The following is a 20,461-nucleotide window of genomic DNA, read 5'->3' on the forward strand; positions in this document are numbered from 1 at the left end:
AGAACGTTTGTACTGCTGTAGAAATCTCTTACGATACGTTTTCTGCCCTTGTGTCCGCTAAGCGCTAAAGAAATATTAAGATAAGCAGATATAATCCTACAGCTAAAAATGGAGTATCTATTCAAGAGTTACAGAGAACAAAAAAGCAATATTGGAGACGGCGTTTAGTGACATATATAATTCATTTGACGACTTCTGAGCACTTTAAGGCAAATACACCCTGATTTGCTGATATTCTTGGTGTAACCTATAGTTTTGGCTCTGCCAGTTGCAGAAATTCTATACCGGTTTCTATTATGTTATAAACAGTAGGAGGGACAAATAAACATATGAAACAAATAAACATATTTTCTAGCTAGTATGGGCGATAAATCGTGAAATACGGAAACTAGTTAGATTGTAGCTATAGCCATATATCTGTAACTGTTAAGACTTATTAGAAATTAAATAAAGGTTAGAAATTAAAAGAAACGTTAGAAATTAAAAGAAACGTTAGAAATTTAGAAATTTTTTAAAACAAATACCAATGAAACAGCGATTATCCCAAACTATCGAATAAGAAAATATCCTACAACAGTTTGTACAAATAAAACTACTGATAATTTTATAAGGTTGCCATTATAAAGGTTATTTCAGATAAGCATGGCGCAGTCTTAAAGACTGAAATGTCTAATATGTTTATAAAAAATTATGAGTTTTATTTAATTTACATAGATAGGGTTATGTTGGAACTTGAACTGTTGGCTGGCTATTTTTATTGCTCTCAATAAGATTTTCTTATCTGCGGAAATATTCAAGTAATTTAGAATATTTTGGATTCTTCAAGAGCCCTTCTTGGGAGGAGCATTTTGGTACCATTTTCCAAAGGATCAGATAATTATTTTGGATTTTATCAGGAATTTCCAGACTTTGCCGAAAACGTTTTATTCATCAACAACAGTGCGTTAAATTTCATATTGGATTCAACATTTTAGCTCCTGAAACTTTAATTTCTCTCTTATTTGGACTAATATTCCTACTTTGGATGTAATATGGATTTTTCCCATCGTTTTTTCGAAGTGTTGGACTGAGACACCCTGCTTATACAACATTTGAAAAGACCCTGAAAGATTAGGATAAGTTGCTTACACATTACATTTGTATCTAGTATTTTCAATATTTTCCTATACTTACTTGTTGTATTTAATATTTGTAATCAAAACGTATGTCAGTTATTAATTTTTAATACTCCTGTATTATTTTAATTATTCTTCATCTGCCTGATTTCATATTATTTCAACTTATAATTTTATATAAGACAGTTATATTGCAATATACCATTGTTCCTCTGAATCTGTTAAAATGTTGATTTACTAATTCTTTGAAATTTAAATAATAGTTGCCATTTAATATAACTTTTTAATTGCACGCTAACTTCAGCAATTATTCAAAACTTTGTTTATTTTTAACTATTCATATAATTTTTACAAGGATACTTGTGCAGTGCAGATACAAAGTGAGTATGCCTAAAACACGAAACACGGAGCGAAAAAGGCATCAAAGTCAGGACAGCGAAGGGCAGTCTATAAGACATAAAAGCAAAGATAGGGGAGGTCTGTCAAGTAGGTCTAAAAGGCCAGACAGCCGAGAAAAAAACTCGTCATCAGATGCAGCTCCACAAACAGAGCAGGATATCACAGAATTAGAGACAGAGACGCAGGTAGAAGGAGGGTCTACATTCGACGAAGATCATTTTAGCGTCCAAGAAAGTTTAGGTTACTTGACGGAGTTAGACGGAATCTTAAATTCCCCAGACATACACAAAAAGGTAACAAAAAAGATAAAGGAGCACTTTGTTAAAGTTCTTAATATAATTACCAAAATAAACATGCAGATAGCAAACTTAGAAGGACAATTAGGGAATACAAAATGGATAGAAGACTATATAACTGGCGTTACAAGTATAGCAAAGTCCACATATGCCAGCATGGCACAAAGAGGTAGATCGAGATCCAGATCACAGACGAGAGCACAAAACACCCAAGAATACGTCACGATAGTTTATCCCAAATCTGACATGACATCAGAAGAGGTACGGGGAAAAGTAGTTAGTAACATAGACCCAGCACGCCTTAAAGTCGGGGTCAAAGCAGTTAGAAAAGTAAGAAAAGGAGGGGTTCTGATAAAAGTAGACAAGAAAGCGGAACTAGACATTCTGGAAGATGCGATAAAAGAAAACTCTAAGTTAAAAGAGATTGTAGAGACTAAACGACCAATTAAAGTCAATCCTAGGATAGTAATATACAACGTAGACAAAGACCTTGATAAGGACTTCATAAAAGAGAAAATCTTAACTCAAAATCCAGGGATAGAAAACGCTGAGATAGCAATACTTTTCCATATGAAAGGCAGATTCAGTAATAACTGGGTAGCGTCTATAGATCCGACCAGCTTCAAAGCAATAACGGAGACTAAGAAAATTAATATACAGTGGACCAGGAATAGTGTCAGGGAATTCATTCAAGTTTCTCAATGCACAAAATACTTAGGCTATAACCATTCAGCAAAAAACTGTACAGCACATCTTCGGTGCACAAGATGCGGATCGGAAGAGCACTTCAAAAATGAGTGTAACAGACAAACTCCTAGATGCATTAACTGCCACAATGTTAATACAAAATTCGAAACAGGACTGGAAACAAACCACAATAGTAGAAGTAAACATTGCGCATGCTTCATTAAGGAATTACAAAGGTATAAGCAAAGAATAAATTATGAGTAATTTCACAGCAATTCAGATAAATCTTCAGCACTCAAGGGGTGCGACTACATACTTAAGAGACTACTTAGAAACAAATAGTTACATAAAAATAGCATGCATTCAAGAGCCCTACACAAAAGATGACCAAATACGTGGTTTTCGACTACACTATAGGAAGTATTACGCAAAAAATAGGGCAAAAGCAGCAAACATCTTAACAGATAGCAGAATCCCAGCATTAGAACTGTACAGCAACGAGTCAATATGTGTAATTAGGATAGAGGGGAGTACCCCATTCATTATGATATCGGTCTATTGTCCGCCTTCACAAGACATAGATACAATTCTCAGCACATTAGAAAGTGAAATAGCGAATCAAACAGACATCCCCATCATCATCAGCGGGGACTTTAATTCTAAACATCCAATATGGAGACCAAATCACCCAGATACAAGAGGACTCAAGGTATGTGATTTCTTGGCTACCACGGACATGAGTATCTTAAACGATCCGAAAAGCCCCCCAACATTCTCAGGAGCCAGAGGGACTTCCTGGATCGACCTGACACTCCTCAAAAGACATAATCAATTAGCAATCATAAATTGGAAAGTTATAGAAGAAGCAAACCTAAGTGATCATAATTATATAACCTACGAAATAACAAATATAGAAGAAGAGCATAACTTAAATCTTAAAATGTAACTCTCCCAGGTGGACTGGCTAGAATTCAGACACACGATAAAAAGTAAATTTCAAAATAACAGCCACAGCAGATTAAGAAATATAAAAGATATAGACAAATAGAAGACACCACCGTCCTCATTCAGGAGACATACGATGCAACAAAGAAATCGCAAGTAGGCCAAATCCGACACCACAGAAGCAATCCATGGTGGACAAAAGAATTAAACATCCAAAGAAAGAAGGTACGAGCCCTAAGGCGCCGTTACCACCGGGCTCCTGATTCAATAAGGAAAGATTTCCGTCTTAAATATAAGATCGAACAAGCTAAATATAAGAAACTAATTTTCAAAGCAAAAAGAGCTTCATGGGACGCATTTTGGCAAAGCCTACAGATCACATCCCCCTTTGGCACTTATTATGATATTGCCAAGGGCAAAAGATTAGGTCCCCTCCAACTAAGTGCCATCCAAAAGGGCGACGGCACCCTAACTTCCACCATCGAAGATACATTAAAAGAAATTCTAAGTTTCCACTTTCCCGACGCACAGACTAATAAGACAGAAAGCAACGAGTCCCATAGACACTCCACATGATGTAGACTTTACGAATATAGAGATAAGACAAGCAATAGAAAGCACAGAGGCAAAGCGCCAGGGTTGGACAGGCTTCACATATACTTCGTAGATGAATTGCGACTAGTCAATCAGGATCTTTTAACCCAAGTTTTCAACGCCAGCTTTCATACAGGATATTTTCCACGTGCAAGGAAAAATGCAGAGTTAGTTCTCTTCAAAAAGGAAGGAAAGAACCCCAAAGACCCAGCGCCTATAGGCTGATCTGCCTCCTCTCGTCCTGGGGCAAAGTTCTTGATAAGCTTCTGACACAGCGTCTAGTACATCACTTAGACTCAAACAACCTACTGCACAAAGCACAGTACGGATTTAGAAAAGGTCAAAACACGATAGATGCCCTTGAGAACCTGCAAAAGATCATCAACAAGAACAAAACAAATGGGCTACACACATGCGTCATAGCTCTCGACGCCACCTCGGCCTTTAACAGGCTCTGGTGGCCAGGTCTAAAGGAACAATTAATAAGACTCAAATGCCCCAAGAATATCTACAGGCTACTAAGCAGCTATCTTCACGATAGAGTTATAACTTACCAAAGAGACGGTGTTCACATCACACACACTTACCAAAGAGGAGCGCCACAGGGGTCTAACATCGGCCCGAACCTGTGGAATATCATGGCTAATACGGCTTTAGAATTAGATTTGGAAGACACAGCAAGTCTTCAAACTTATGCTGACGACTTCATCTTAGTAATTAACGGGGGTAACAGACTTATTATAGAACGAAAAGCAGAGAAAGCTCTCTCCATCATTTCTGCGTGGAGCTCAAAGTATAAACTAGATTTTAGCATAAGTAAAACTAAGATGATAATCTTTCCAAAGGGCAACAAGATAATTAACAGTCCCCCCCAGGATAAAATGGCACGGCCAAACATTAAAGAACCACGGCACTCTTAGATACCTCGGCTTCCTATTGGATAGCAAACTAACGTGGATTTCCCACCTATCAGATATAAGGAACAAGACTTGCAAGATAATAAATATTTTAAACCGAATAATAGAGTCCAAATGGAACTTAAAAGGTAGACTAATTAAAGACCTGTACCTAAGGGGAGTCGAAAGAATGATTCTCTACGGCTGCCCCGTATGGATGCAGGGCACAGTAAGACAAAGACAAAAACTACAACAAATCCAGAGGATCGCCCTGTTAAAGATTACAAAAGCCTTTACTACCACCTCCACTGCCGCCCTCCAGATCCTAGCCGGCACACTCCCATTAGATCTCAAAACGGAATTCGAGCGAGTCATATACAGACTTCTGCACTTCAAAGAATCAGCGACATTAGAGGGTTCCATCCTCCTCAGAAAGCACTTTTAGAACCATGCTTCAGTACAACATCCCTACATCCAGCCTTCCTCAGAGACTTCCGATGGGACAAACATCCCCCGTCCGATCAGGGTTTAGAGATCTTTACCGACGGGTCTAAAGACGACACAAGAGTAGTCGCTGCTTTCGCAGTTTTCCACAATAGTCAAGAAATCTTTCAAGATCACTTCAGAGTCAGCGATCATGCCACACAGTTTTGCAAGCGGAATCCCTAGCACTTAGGAAAGCAGCCCTCTGGGCAAGCAGTTCAGATTTTAACAAGATCTCTGTCTACACAGACAGTATGAGCGTCCTACAGAGTATGAATAAGACAGGCAAGATTCCAGCGCATATTCAATCTCTAAAAGAGCTTGTCTCTACTCTGAGTAATACAAAGCAAGTCACCCTTCACTGGGTAAGAGGTCATCAAGGGACAAGAGGGAACGAACGGGCAGACACTCTCGCAAAGGCAGCCATATCTCGCCAAGACTTAGATATCTCCCTTCCGATCTCCACGAGAGCAGCCAAGCATCACATCCAAGAGGCTTTCATGTCACAATGGCAAGAAAGATGGGAACAAGGGGACACCGGAAGATACACCTTCGCAATCTTCCCGATCGTCAGGCTCTCAAGAGTTTACTCGAACCACTACACGATTCAGGCCCTTTCCAATCATGGAAGGTTCCCCCAATATTTAGAGAGGTTTCTACATTTACACGTCAAGTGCAGTTGTGGATCACCCGCCAGCACAGCAGATGTCGTCCATTACATCACTTCATGCCCACTCACCAAGTCGCTTAGATCTCCAGCCAACACCGCCCTACTCCAAAGTAAAGGTCTCCGAGGTTACCTAACGGATTTCTACGGTCTCCACGAAGTAAGACAGATTGTCAGCTTCGTCAATGACAACAAGACCATCATACAAGTTATACCAGGTTAAAACCTGACAATATGTAAAAGGCAGCATGCCTTATATAAATATGTAATTAACTCACTTTTTCATATATATATTCAAATTCCTATTCAAACTTGTTTTCACTAATATAACTATTCAATGTAAGTTGGAAAAACCAACATCAAATTGTATTTATAAATGTAATTTGCTTTGTAATTAATTAATAACGAATGACCTGTAGTGCCCAATGAGAGGCGAGGCAGGCTAAGAATAAATATTATTATTATCATTATTAATTTACATAACCAGTTATGTTATGTTTTCAGTCTTTACTGCCACATCTCTGTTTCCGTTTTCCAGCCAGAATGCAAATTATTTCTTGCTTATTTACTTCAGGGTTAGAAATTGTTATAACACAGCATGTTCTGCCTCTTGAAGGTCACGTTAATAGGGTTGCTATTCTAAGCTAAGAGTTCCTGTTTTCGGCTTGCATTATTTTTGCCGACAGTTTGTATTTACGCCGGTGAAGTTCAAAGCCAACCTTCGTGTAAATTACTCTGTGTAGCCTTTGGCTATTAGTTATTTATATTTGAGCTTCTTGCCATAAATGCTGGCAGAATTGTAAGTGTGTCTTCCGTTCATCTATTTGAGTTTAAAATAAAAGAGCCTTTTTACACCTTTCTCAAATATTTTTACTTGCTTATATAGTTAGTAATAAATCACTTTACATCTGTCAAACGTTAAGTCACAGTTTACAATAATTAAAGATTTCAAACCATATAAATTAAAAATTCGTTAATCATATTGCCGAGTAGTAAATGAGCAAACTTGACCTGTTTTTGTTTCAAAGAAAAGATTCTTCTTCATTCTGCCGCGGCTGGAGTCGTTTCAGACATTGAGTCTGTCTTCTGCAGCTCCAACTACTGAATAGATGTTTCTCAAAGGATTCAATATTCGATCTCTCTGAATCATTACCGTATTGCAATCGCGTTTATTTCCCCCTATTTCTCATTCATCATAAATTAGTCATGCGCTCATAGCATCATTTAAATTTTCAAAATCAGAATCATCTGCAATGGCATCCAGTCGTTAGTTCATTTTTATTTAAACGTAAGTCTTTTTTAATTATCATTCATGAAATCATTTTTAGTCATCCATGCCCATATCTCATATTCAATTTCATTATCACAAAGCTAAGTTGTTTTTCTCATTTTTATTTGCATTTTAGGAAACTTGAGTGGACAAGTAAACATTTGGATGACAGGAATTTAATCAATCAGCTATTCTACTGTATATGTTAGAAGCATTTATCATTTCGAGAACGTCTTGGCACATTATCTCGAGAAACCTCTCACTAAAATCGAGAAAACTTCTGATGCATGCATTACAGCTGGTCATAAGCAAGTGAGACATGATGACAGAAATAAACAGCCATTGCTAACAACTGATTTATTCTAAAAGGCTTGGAAGCTAATTTAGAGATAAAAAATATAGAAAACTTACAATTTTGGTTATTAAGATTAACAGCTTTGATTAAGATGCTGAACATATGAAACACTTCATGAAAGGAAAAACTACAAATTTTTGTGAAACCCTATTTTATTGTAAAATTACAGATAAAAATTGCAAGAATTTGGACAAAGATGACTATTTTATGAAAATATAAGTGATTAAGAGCTGTTAGAGAAAGAAAATTACTTACAGATGTGCTTTGCTATAAATTTAAAAAAATGTGCAAGACCTTTTTGCTTCATTTAGTTGTTTTTCCATTTCTTTCAATTGCAGCGATGATTAAAGTTGAATGCAGAGACTCTAATATAATACAAATGAGGTATTAAAACACCTCAGCCTCTCTATTAGCTTCGTAGGGAAGCAACAGGAATCATGCTTATTTATTTTTTAACAAATATATTTACAAAACAGATGTTGTTTATATGGAACAGGATTACATGGGCGGAATTCTCAAAATTTGTTTTCGGTTTCGTCATTTCACTTAGGAAATAATATATCTTAAATTCTCTTCCCCGCTTTAGAAATACGGGAAAAAAAAATTTTCCTAGCAGACAAAGGAAATGAATAAGGATAAACAGGAAATACACAAAACAATTCGCCTGAGAAAATTAAAATTTTAAGAAAGAAGCTTGCGTAGAAACTTGTCTTTTTTCTGTTCTTAATAAATTTCGTAGAAGGAAATGAAGATGAGCTTCATGAAGTTTTATGAACGAACACGAAAGAAAGCGTTTTTGTTTTTAATTGAAGTCTGGAAATTCTTTTTATTCGTTTACGTTTTAATGCGAAATAAGAAAGCGAGTTTTAGGTAAGAGACATTTTTTCGCAGACGAAGATTCCAGACTAATTGAAGACTGCCAAACCGCTTTCCAATGAAAGAATAGGAAGACATTATTGAATTTGTCTTGTAAATGACACTTTTATATCCTATTCCCAAATGGCATCTTTGATGTAAATTTCGTTAGAAAGAATGATAACATTTCCTCAAATCGCTGACATTTATTTACATTTATACGCCTTTCTCAGCAATATATTTATATGACAATGCGTGGTGTACTGCATCAAAACAAAAACGTATAAGAGCGAAATTTGAGAATAACATTTTTCAAGCGGATCGCTTGAAATATCGCAACGGAGCTTATAAAACAGCTAATACTTTGAAATATTGCCATTATTTTCAAAGGTCTCTTATATGTTTTAAAAATGTTATGTTACACAATACATAAAATGATACCAAAGTTTCATTCTGAAACAAGCAGTGCAGAAAATAAATATTATTAAAAAAAACATTAAGAGACATTTACGACCAAACTAAATTTTTGGTGCGTTATCTAGTTAATTAGATTTTTGCATCTTCATTTTAATTAGCTGAAAATAATTTTATGGTTCGTAGCTTGTTTTCAATGTTTACATCATAATGAAACAATAAAAGAAAAACAAAAGTGTTTCGAACTTCTCATGATAATTCCCTCCTCTTTGGTAGCATATTACTTTCTGAATAACAATTTTGCATAGGAATCAGTTTTCTAATAAAGTATTTGTCTGCAATTTTAAAATTAAAAATTACGTGATAATGTATCTTTTCGAGGACTAAAAAATGCTGAATGCAAAAAATATCTAAAATTGCGCATCAGCAAATTTCTTTTTTTGCACTCAATTATGTAAAACTGAGATCTGCATTTTATAAATCCTACGTGGACCTCGAACGGAATAATGGTGACTCTGTCTGCCAGACCGAAAGGCCCGTGCTCAAATTCCAAAGAAGGCACGGATGTTTGTAAATGTATGCGGCATGGGTACACTCTAAATATGCTTTGAGTGTACAATTCTCTCAAAAATACTGTTGGTAGCGGAAGAGGCGTGAGAAACTCTCGCATCCGTCACAACGGGGTGCTGTGCTACCATAGCTCAGTGGTTAGAGCACTGGTCTTGTAAACCAGCGGTCGCGAGTTCGAGTCTCACTGGCGGCTGTTGAGAAGATTGTTTGCTACCTTCTAGGAAGTGATTTTGTCTCGCCCTTCAGCAGCAAGTGATGAATAACAGTTTTTTCCGTCTGATCACCAAAATCAAGCAGCATCGGGCGCGGGTAGTTCTTGGGAAGGTGACCACCTAGGAACACCGCGTGCTGTTGACATGCCTTTTAGCCAACAGATATACCATGTTGAAAGTACCGGTTCCCCTCTTATCGAGTTAATTGCATTGGTTTGCAAAGGTACTCCGTAATAAAACGCTTTGGTGCTTGGTCCTCGGGGGGCTCGCCTTCAAAATTGGGAGCGGAACTGAACAAAGCCGCACTGTCACCAATATAGTGACCAAGGCTCTTGTCTATATGGTGACCAAGGCTCTTGTCTATATGGTGACCAAGGCTCTTGTCTATATGGTGACCAAGGCTCTTGCCTATATGGTGGCCAAGGCTCTTGCCTGCGGCCGGCGTAATCTTGCCTCCTTGCCACAAAGAATTTCGTGGGCTTTGTCTGGTATAGGACAAGCAAGATTAGTCGTAACTCAACATAGTGATTGCGCGGGAAATAATTAAGTCACGTCTTCAATTCCAGCATCATTGTTCTAGTCACTAAGAGAGCGACATAAGTTTCAAAATTTGGTGAAATTTGGACAATTAGTTCAGAAGATATTATTTTTATCTGAAATTTTTCGGACTTGGTAAATTCCGTGATGAGTGACAGCTATGTATGCAGCGCATAGTGAATGAATTTGCATATTTCCATACATCAATTTACGTTTGTCCGATTACTTCAATAGTGTAAGCTACATTAAGTGCCTGAGAGATTCGCCCCTCAACTACCAATGTTTATATTATTCAGTGCTCCCAGTGTTTCTCCGTACAGTGTAATTAGTGCAGCTGTGTGATTAGCGTGTTATTCTTCAGCTATTGTGCCTTTTGGATTACCATGATGTTTTGCACAGATGAAAAACAGATGAAGTTATAGTGCTCAAGGTAGGAGTTCATATAACTTCTTCAATAGTTTAGTATTCTCATTTTTAATTACCTAATAACGCTAATTAATAACCAATAGAAGGTTTTCCAAGGAACTTTGGACTCATAGATAATTACAACAATAGTTACTACTTGCTTATGATTTTATAGTTATTTTACTGTTTAAATATGTCTCCACTAGGATCAGGTTCATTTAATTAGCATTAGACTTCGTTAATTAGCATCAATTCATTTTTGCGTCAAACACGCATTTGCCTGCTCTGTGTTAACTCTTACGGGCATCATTACTTATATGCATATATATAATTTAATTACTTACTCACATCCTACCCTAATTACAGTGTCACTTTGTCTCTGTTATCTGTACTGCTATAGTGATAGTGTTATTTTAATATAGTGTAGGCCACACACACATTAGAATCTGCATCAAAGCAACAAGTTCTTTATTTACTGTGACAGCTTTTACACCAGGTTTTTAATAGTCCACAGTGTAACATATTTCTCACTTAACTGAGTTACTCCTATCTGTGACACTGACGGAACTTTAATACAGTAATATCCTGTACCGAACTTTGAACTATTTTTTTTCAGTACTGCTTGCTATCTTGATAATATTCCCTTTATTACTGAACTGTGCAATCAACTGCATTTTCAAACAGAATTGCATACCTCTCTTATCATTTTCTTGAATGTTAAGAATCAGTGTTGTGTGACATCAATTTTGAATAGTGTTGCAATATTGAATAGTGCTTCTTGCCATGCAACGAAAATCTACTGCACCGACTGAAGAAGACCATACGCCTATCAATGGCATACTAGACCCTTTTGCCTTACTTTCTTCAGATCGGACGCACGCTTTGAAAATCGTAGCATTAGCAGAAGATATCAGACAGGCCTCGGCGACATCCAGAAGGAATAAGTACCTCTTGGCAAACGACGTAAGGATACGCATACAAAAGTCGTTAGAAGTTCTACAAGGGCTAGTTCTAGAAGGCCCGGAATACACACTGAAGCCTGAGACAATTGAAATTGGAGTCAAAACATCCACCTTCGTCTGTTGCGAAGCAGTACGCACACAGATTTCTACAACTTAGAACGATCTTCCTGCACTGAGTGCATCAGTTTCTGACGCAGCAACATCAGCAGTTATACAGGAGCCACCCCCACGCTCTTTTGCAGAAGTAGTGAAACTAACACAGAGGCCCAGTTTAATAATAAAGCCTACCGGTAAGAAGAGAGAAGCACAACTCAGAAAGGAGCTCCAAGAAAAAGCCCCGATTAGCAGCCTACAAATTGCGTAGGAGCATATCTCCTTAACATCGAAAGGAGAATTAGAGGTCTTTTGCAAATCAACTAAGGAGATAGATCAATTAGAAGAGAAATTACAAAATGCCATCCTTGAGATTGATCTGCAAAGACGGCAAAGAAGAAACTACGCTGCACAGTTCATAACGTCCCGGACAACATCATGCCCGAGGAACTCATCGAGAAAATCGCTGCAACGGCAGAAATCCCATTCAAAGGCATCAAAGCGCTCTTCAGACTCCGAGAACGGAACCCAAGGCGAGTCAAATGGGTTTTGGAGTGCCAACCGTCCATCCTCCCGGCAGCCCTTAGGGCAAGACGAATTTACACAGGCTGGCAGGCACACGCAATCACAGAGTACTTGGGCATCCGTCACTGCTACAAGTGCCAGCAGCTTCGGCATACCCAGAATAAATGTACATGTAAGAAGAACTCCTGTGCCTACTGCGCCGGACCGCACATTGTCAAAAACTGCAAAGCAAAACTACAGAATGTATATTAACTGCCGTGACGCAAACGATAGACATGGAACCATGCACGACTGCAGGCACCCTGCCTACGCAACTGAATGCTCAGAATACCAGCGAGCAACTTCCTACATCCGCAGCATCATCCAATATTAATAACAATACACCACGTAATTGCGAAAGTCAACAAGCACAAAACGTTCAGACAAACACAGTGTTTAACTCAAACGAAGAACCCATCAGATTTTTACAAATCAATATGCAGCGAGCCAGGGCTGCGGTCGCTCAGACAGTTCAATTCGCAATTGTTAATAAAATAGACTTTATCATAGGTCAAGAGCCATATACTCGCGAAGGAGTGGCAGCAGGTTTTCCATTGCAATGGACAGTATTTCAAAGTTCCAATCACGACCATCCACCAAGAGCTATAATAATAAGCTGTAATCCGGACTGTCTCCAACATCTATCTCACTCGATCAAGATCATGTAGCAGTGCTCCTAGAAGTACATTCCTTCGCTGTTATCTTAGCGTCGATTTATTCTCCTCCAACAGCGGATAATAGCCCGATGACAAGATTCATCCAAAGTATCATACATCGATTTAAAATCCCAAATATGATCTTCGCAGGCGATTACAATTCACATAATACGGCCTGGAGATATCGAACTACAGACCCGAAAGGGAGAGAAGTAGAGGACTTCATATCCTCAAGTAATCTAATAGTTCAGAATACAGCAGATGCACCGCCATCATTCGACAAGGTCTTTGCGCAGGAATGGCCAGACCTCACCCTGACCACTCTGCACATAGCACCTCTTTTGCAGGACTGGAAAGTCGAAGAGGAAGAGAGCCTCAGTTATCACAAGTTCATTACCTTCTCTATATCGCAGACCACCTCCGTGTCCAAGATCAAACGCTATAACCTTCCTGGCCGGAAATTAATAACATTTACGAAGAAAATTAAAGTGCAGCTAATGCACCTCGAACCTTCGCTCCAACTAGCTAACACGGCAGCAGAATTAGAAGACTTCTCCGTAACATTACAAGAAACAATGCAAGCCATATGTAATGAAAATCTCCCTCTTAGAAAACCTAAGAGACTCCTAAGCATTAACTGGTGGTCGAGTGCGCTCAGAATACAGCAACGAAAGTGCAGAGCACTGTGAAGAAAACTCAAAAGCGAAAGACTGTTGGAGATAGAGTCCAACACCCTCACCATATTTCAAAGGGAGCGGGGCGGTACAAAAAGATGATTATTCAGGCTAAGATTACTTCCTGGAGGAAATTCTGCACCCAAGCAAAAAAGACGTATGGTATTCACCATAAAATAGCAACCGGTAAAATTTTTAAACCTTCGCAGCTACAAATCCCTCTCTCAATTACCAACAGTCAGGAGTACACAGGGGGCACCCTAAGTACGCTCCTAAACGCAGTTTTCTGCAAAGACGATGTACTGCAGGACACAGCAGAACAAGCTCTCCTCACGACAACCACACGGGACACTCCAACAGACCGGATATTACAATTAATGAACTTCAAAAAGTTCTTGTAACTCTGCCGCGCAAGAAAGCCCCTGGGCCCGATGGGATGGACTATGCTATCACCAAAGCAACGATCAAAACGCACCCTAAGTTCTTTGTTGACTATTTCAACAAGCTTCTGGCAGCAGGTATATTCCTAAAACCCTACAAGATAGGGCAAGTTATTTTATTTCTGAAAAAGAACCGGAACCCAGCCGAGGCCACATCCTTTCGTCCTATCTATCTCTTATCGGCAATGGGTAAGGTACTAGAAAGGATTATCATGAACAGGCTACGGTGCCATTTACACACGCAAGGATTCTTAAGCTCGAGACAATACGGGTTTAGGACGGGCACTTCTACAGTCCACGCACTCTTCGACATTAGAGAAGCAATTTTAGAGAATCGACATAGCGGCCACCATACTGCCATGATAAGCATATATCTCAAGAAAGCTTGTGATACATTATGGTGGCCGGCTATCAAACAGGCTCTGCGGAAGGCAAAATGTCCGAGCAACCTGTATAAAATGCTAAGCAACTATCTATAGGATAGAACACTACTAGCAGTTCACAACTCAGGCATAATAGAACAGGAGCAGACGAGAGGCTGTCCACAAGGGTCGTGCGCTGGTCCACACCTGTGGAATCTAACTTTCAACGAAGTTTTAACAGCTACATGGCCAGCGCACACCCAGATCTACGCCTACGCAGACGACGCAGCGCTAATAGTGAAAGGTCGAACCCGAAGAGAATTAGAGACTCACTGTAACGAAGTGTGCCAACAATTCTACGCCCTATGTGACAACCTTAAACTGAAAATTACAGAGCACAAATCCAAAGTGTTATTAATACCTAAAAAGGGAGGTTCTCTCGCAAGAAGACCTACCATTAAGATCAACAATCAGAGGATACAAACAGTCAATCCACTAAAATATCTGGGCCTTACGTTCTACCACCAGATGACCTGGATACCACACATCCAGGACATCAAAATTAGAGCAGTGACAATAGCGAAGCAAATGCGATTATTTCATGGCCACAAATGGAGCCTCAATCCCCATATTCAGAAGGTCCTCTTCACCACAGTGGTGGAAAAGATAGTCACTTATGCAGCAGCAGTATGGGCTCACCCAATGCAAAGGAGGAAAATTAAACATTTTTCTACTATTCAAAGACCCTTTGCATTGGGTATCACCAGAGCCTACCACACGACCTCTTCAGACGCGATCAACGTGCTGGCTGGCCTCCTTCCCCTACACATCCGTGTCGAAGAGGAGGCAGCAAGACAAATCGTCCTGCAGCTTAAAAGACCTTTGACGAAGAATATTTTAATCCAGAGGACTATGAAGCTAAATGCTGCCCTCTGAAAATCCATTCAGCAGCCAAAGACACCGGAATAAGCATAATTACCAATCCCACTACGGCCTACCGTCCAGCACAGATTACCATCTTCACTGACGGGTCGATAGACGAAAACGTGGGAAAAGCCTATGTGGTCATACTGCAAGATACAATCAGCGATCAATGGAAGGGTCAACTAAGGTAATTTGATAGCGTTTTTCAGGGAGAAGCAGTGGCAATTGCGCAAGCAATCCGCTACCTGCAATCCCACCACTCCCGCAACGCTACAATAAAGACAGACAGTCTTTCTTCACTATACGCAATAGGAAACCCTGACCACCCATCCGATATTATTCAGGGAATACAGGAAGATCTGCAAAAACATTCCCAACTCCATACAAGACTTGAATGGATCAAAGCGCATGCCGTCTTCCACGGCAATGAGTTGGCTGACCATCTAGCCAAAGAAGCTGCCACAGGAGCAACAACTCAACAAATCAACATCCCATGGCCAGTATCTTATCTGAAAAGAACATTGCGCTTAAAGGCAATCGGGAAATGGCAGCAGACATGGGATAACAGCGATACCGGCCGGCGGACTTATTACCATGTCAGCTACATGGACACTACCAAAAATTTTGAAAACTTGCAATTGGTAAGATATATTACGGGTCACGGACCATTTCCCGAGTACTTTAACAAACGCGGGATAAGTAACACTAGCCAGTGCGCCTGTGGACAGACTGGCTCTCCGGAGCATTATCTGACCTCCTGTCTCCTTACAGAAGGGCTACACATCAACCTTCCGTCGACCAATCGACAAGCTTTCTGTAAATTTTTGATAAAACAGAGGCACTTGGTTAGAAAAATAAGGCTTTTAATGGAGAAACTGGCCGACCTTGACACAGACCTGTGCCATACTTAGTTAGCCATATAGACGAATAGTAAGTCAGTGTCTAGTACCAACTACCAACACCACAGAATAACTGTGAATTATCGTAAGGAGTATCCAACACTTTTAGTAATATATCAAGAATCAACTATTTAATCAATTTGCATTATTCCAATCAAACGAATTATGTCTATTATCTGTATTGCAATATGTAAATAAGGACCATCTGTACCTGTTTATAAATGTATCTTAAGTACCATCACCATGTAGTTATGTTTTATGTATGTATAGGTATAATGCACTCAATGATTCTATACTCAATGTAATTATGCGCCTTGTATTTTTATATATATGTTCTAGTATAAATGTTACTGTATTGATCATTAACTATATTAATCATTGCTGCATTATTGTATTAATATTATTTAGCATCATCAAATTAATAGCACCAATTGAACCTTATTACGTACTTTCAAGTCTACGAGACTAAGGTACTATGTGCATTAAGATTATGAGCCCAATGATTACTATATGCTTAATACTATGTATATATATCCTCGTATGTATGATAATGTAACCATGCATCCAAATATAACATCACGCAACATGACACTTTACCGCATAGTGTTAATCTAAAGTCTTAATTCTAAAAAATCCATTGCATTAATTAACTTCTATAGCATTATTATTATATATATTATATATATATATATATTTGTTTATATGTTATGTATCGTCTGTACCATGTATATAATGCTTATAAATCCAATGATTACTGCGTGTCTAATAATTGTGTATACGTGTTTTAAGTATGTATATAACTGAATCCATGGCTCCGCGCATATCATCCTGTAGCATGGCACTGTACCACACAGCGTCGAACTAGGATCTTACACTAAAACTAACAGCACCAATGAATTGATCCAGCATTGTACTAAATATCTTATGTATTATGTACGTATATGCATACTGCATCTAATAATTATATATCTTATGTTAATTATGCACCTAAATATTTGTATATTTTTATATATATAGTATTAACAAGTAGAAATATTACTGTATTTATGCGTGAGCATTTAACACTGTGTAACATGAAGCCGTTTCGCATAGTGTTAAACTAGAATCTTACTACAAAATTAACTGCATTTATTACTTTCTATAGCACTGTATTATGAACCATCTGTTTATATATGTATATGTATACCATGTACCTAATGTCTGAGAATCTAGTGATTATTATGTGCCTAAAAGTTGTGTATATGTATATTAGTACACTATATATTAGTTTATCCATCCAGCATCATGCAAGATACAGCATCATGTAAGATGTAAAAATAACAGCACCAATTACTTGCCCTAGCATTGTATTAAGAAACTAATATATGAATATGTATATGTATTATGCGCCTAATGTATAAGTACCCAATGACAATTATGCACCTTATAATTGCGTATAAATGCATTATTTTTAAAATACTATAAAATTAATTGCATCAATTATCCTCAACGGCACTTTGCAATGTACCATCTGCTCATGTATATAAATGTTCCATGTACCTATTGATTATGAAATCGAATGATATAAGCATTGTAAATAGGTATAGCATTGTAAATATTAAGCTGTACCCATGCACCCGCATGCATTTCTACCTAACGTGACACAGTAAGGCAAAATATCAACCTAGTGTCCTATTATGAAATTAATAAGCACCTATTACTAGTTATAACATTATTTTATGGATCTATAGTTTACGTAAGTATATGAAGTAAGTACCAAATGTTTATGTCACCAATGACTATTATGTACCAAATATAAGCGTATATACGCTTTTGTCTATATGTAATTGTGTACGTCCTTGTTTATATGTAATTGTACCCATGTATCTACTAGTGTTATCACATATATTGGCACTGTATAGTTAATATACATCTATTACGCACTGAATAATCATGTACCTAATGTTTCTGTACACAAAATGTCTGTATATATGTATATGAATTTATGTTCTGTATATATGATAATGTAACTATGCATCTGCACATTTTATCCTGTAACACGGCACCGTATCGCAAAGATCTAACTAGAGCCCCATTCTAAAATTAATTGCACCAATTATCTGTTCAGCATTGTATTAAGTACCTATTGTTAATGTATGTTAAAGTAGCACTTACCTAACGCTTGGGTATCTACTAATTACTGTGTACCTAATACACGTGTTTTAATATCTTTGTACATTGGTTAATGTGGTTAATTGGAAACAGTACAAATAGTTCAGTAGCAAGACACTGTACCACACAGTACTAATCTAGGGTCTAAATTTTAATTCACTGTACTAATTACTTATTCCAGCATAACATTGCGCACCAAAGGATCATAGTGTACTCAACATATGAGTACACACGTTATGTATATATGCTACCGTATCCATGCTTTTGCATACACCTTGTAACATGGCAATGTATTATCCAGTGTCTAACATTAATTAGCTTTAACGCAACTGTATTAAGTACCAAATTTGTATGTATGTTTATGTGTTAGTATATTAGCACAATGAACACGTATGGTTATCTAGATAAAGGTGGACGTGGCGCTATACCGATAACCCGTATTGGTAGAGGGGTGGTGCCCACGTCCTCCGTCGCATGTCGCATGTCGTAACTCAACATAAATCTTACATAGTGCGGTGAGAAAATGTATTTATTACTTTATACAATTTCCTTTCCACAGAATAAAATACGTGTTATAAGAATAAAATACGGAATATATGAAACGCAAATTAATCTTACAAGAAAATGCGGGTAACAAGTATGAAGTGCACACTATAAAATAAACAAAAATATAAGTGCTAAAATAAGCGTATGTAACTAGGAGCATCATTATAATAATAAATAACTCTCCAGATATTAGCATGGACGCCATTTTACAGCAAAGCCTAACAAATACTTAATTCTTGCTTTCATGTGTTTGTTTGTGAGTTGCTTATTGCTTTTAATATAAGCACACTTGAGAAAATAGCTTAAAATATGCAGATTCATTAGTCTGTTTGGCAATGGCAGGAAAAAAGAACGTAGAAAACAAATGCTTAAGAAATAACCTACAGGCAGCTTGCAGTTGCAACCGAATGTGATGTGTTTAGCTAGGGAACAAGGAAAGGCGGATTATTTTATGATGCTTAGGTAGCAAAAATATATCAAATAATTTTAAATGTCTTGTTGTGTCAAAGTGAAATAAAAGTACCAAAAATTTGAAAGACCTTATTCAGCGAGGATTTTATGAGTCCAAAGAGCGTTAGCAAAGAAGGGCTATTAATTTCGTTTTGGAATTTTGCGTTGGTTAACTATAAATGTCGATTCATTTTTCAAATTGCTGCCACCAAATATTAGAGCCCCACGTTATATTAAAAAAAATTAAATAATGAAGAATCTTCATGAATGTACCTAGAGGCATAAAATTTTCGATAAGTTGCCCTCCACTAGAATACGTGGATTTGGAAGCCCGAACTTGGAATTTGGAATTTGATTTTTTATCTATTTCATATTTTTAAAACTTTAAGGAATTTTTTATTAAGAAACTTAACGATTTCAAAGCAAGCAATGGCAACTCTGTATGAGAAAGAATAATTTTTATCTCCAGTGTGCGAGACTGTATCAGAAATTCTAAAGATATGCTCATTTTAAAATTATTTTGTGATATTACTGTTGAATTGAATTTTATGGCTAAAGTGCAAAGAACATGATATTTAATAAATAAAGATAACGCCCCTTTGCGCGTGATATAAAATCTGAAAGATTTCAGATTGTTTTACTTGTTTTAAATAACTCTGCGAATAAATCGCGAGTTATTTTATGCACCACAAAAGATGAAATCTTGTAACTCAAGAAATCTCTACTGTCAAATAGATAATAAAAACGTGAAAAGGCATTCAATATAATTACACTGCACGCTTATGAAAATGATGATTTCTTAGAATTATTTATTTCAGCAATCCTGCTATACGAACAACATAACACGGAAAACTCAAAGACAGTTATTTAAATTACGGTAACAGTGAGAGTTCCATGTTAATTTAGGCTAGCGAACCTATCCACTGATTCTTTCGCCTTAAATCATCTGAAGAATTTCATCAAGGAAATATGAAGTAATTGCGTAGAAGGAAATATGAAGTATTGCGTTGCGGCTAGCTAAATGAGAATAGAGAATTGCT

At 37.6% G+C, this 20,461-nt stretch overlaps 1 protein-coding gene and 1 non-coding gene across 2 annotated transcripts in view; one reads left to right on the forward strand and one right to left on the reverse strand.

The window, feature by feature from the left end:
* Positions 1-20,461, reverse strand: part of Elk (Eag-like K[+] channel) — a 933,814-nt gene that overhangs the window by 232,623 nt on the left and 680,730 nt on the right. The gene's annotated exons all lie outside the window — the stretch shown is intronic.
* On the forward strand, positions 9,667-9,739 carry TRNAT-UGU (transfer RNA threonine (anticodon UGU)). Its single transcript has one exon. It is a non-coding gene; the product is annotated as a tRNA-Thr (tRNA).

The sequence above is a fragment of the Stegodyphus dumicola genome, chromosome 2 (assembly GCF_044657685.1).
Source record: "Stegodyphus dumicola isolate Sdum_Otavi_A_Nest chromosome 2, ASM4465768v1".
NCBI classification, from domain to species: Eukaryota; Metazoa; Arthropoda; class Arachnida; order Araneae; family Eresidae; genus Stegodyphus; species Stegodyphus dumicola.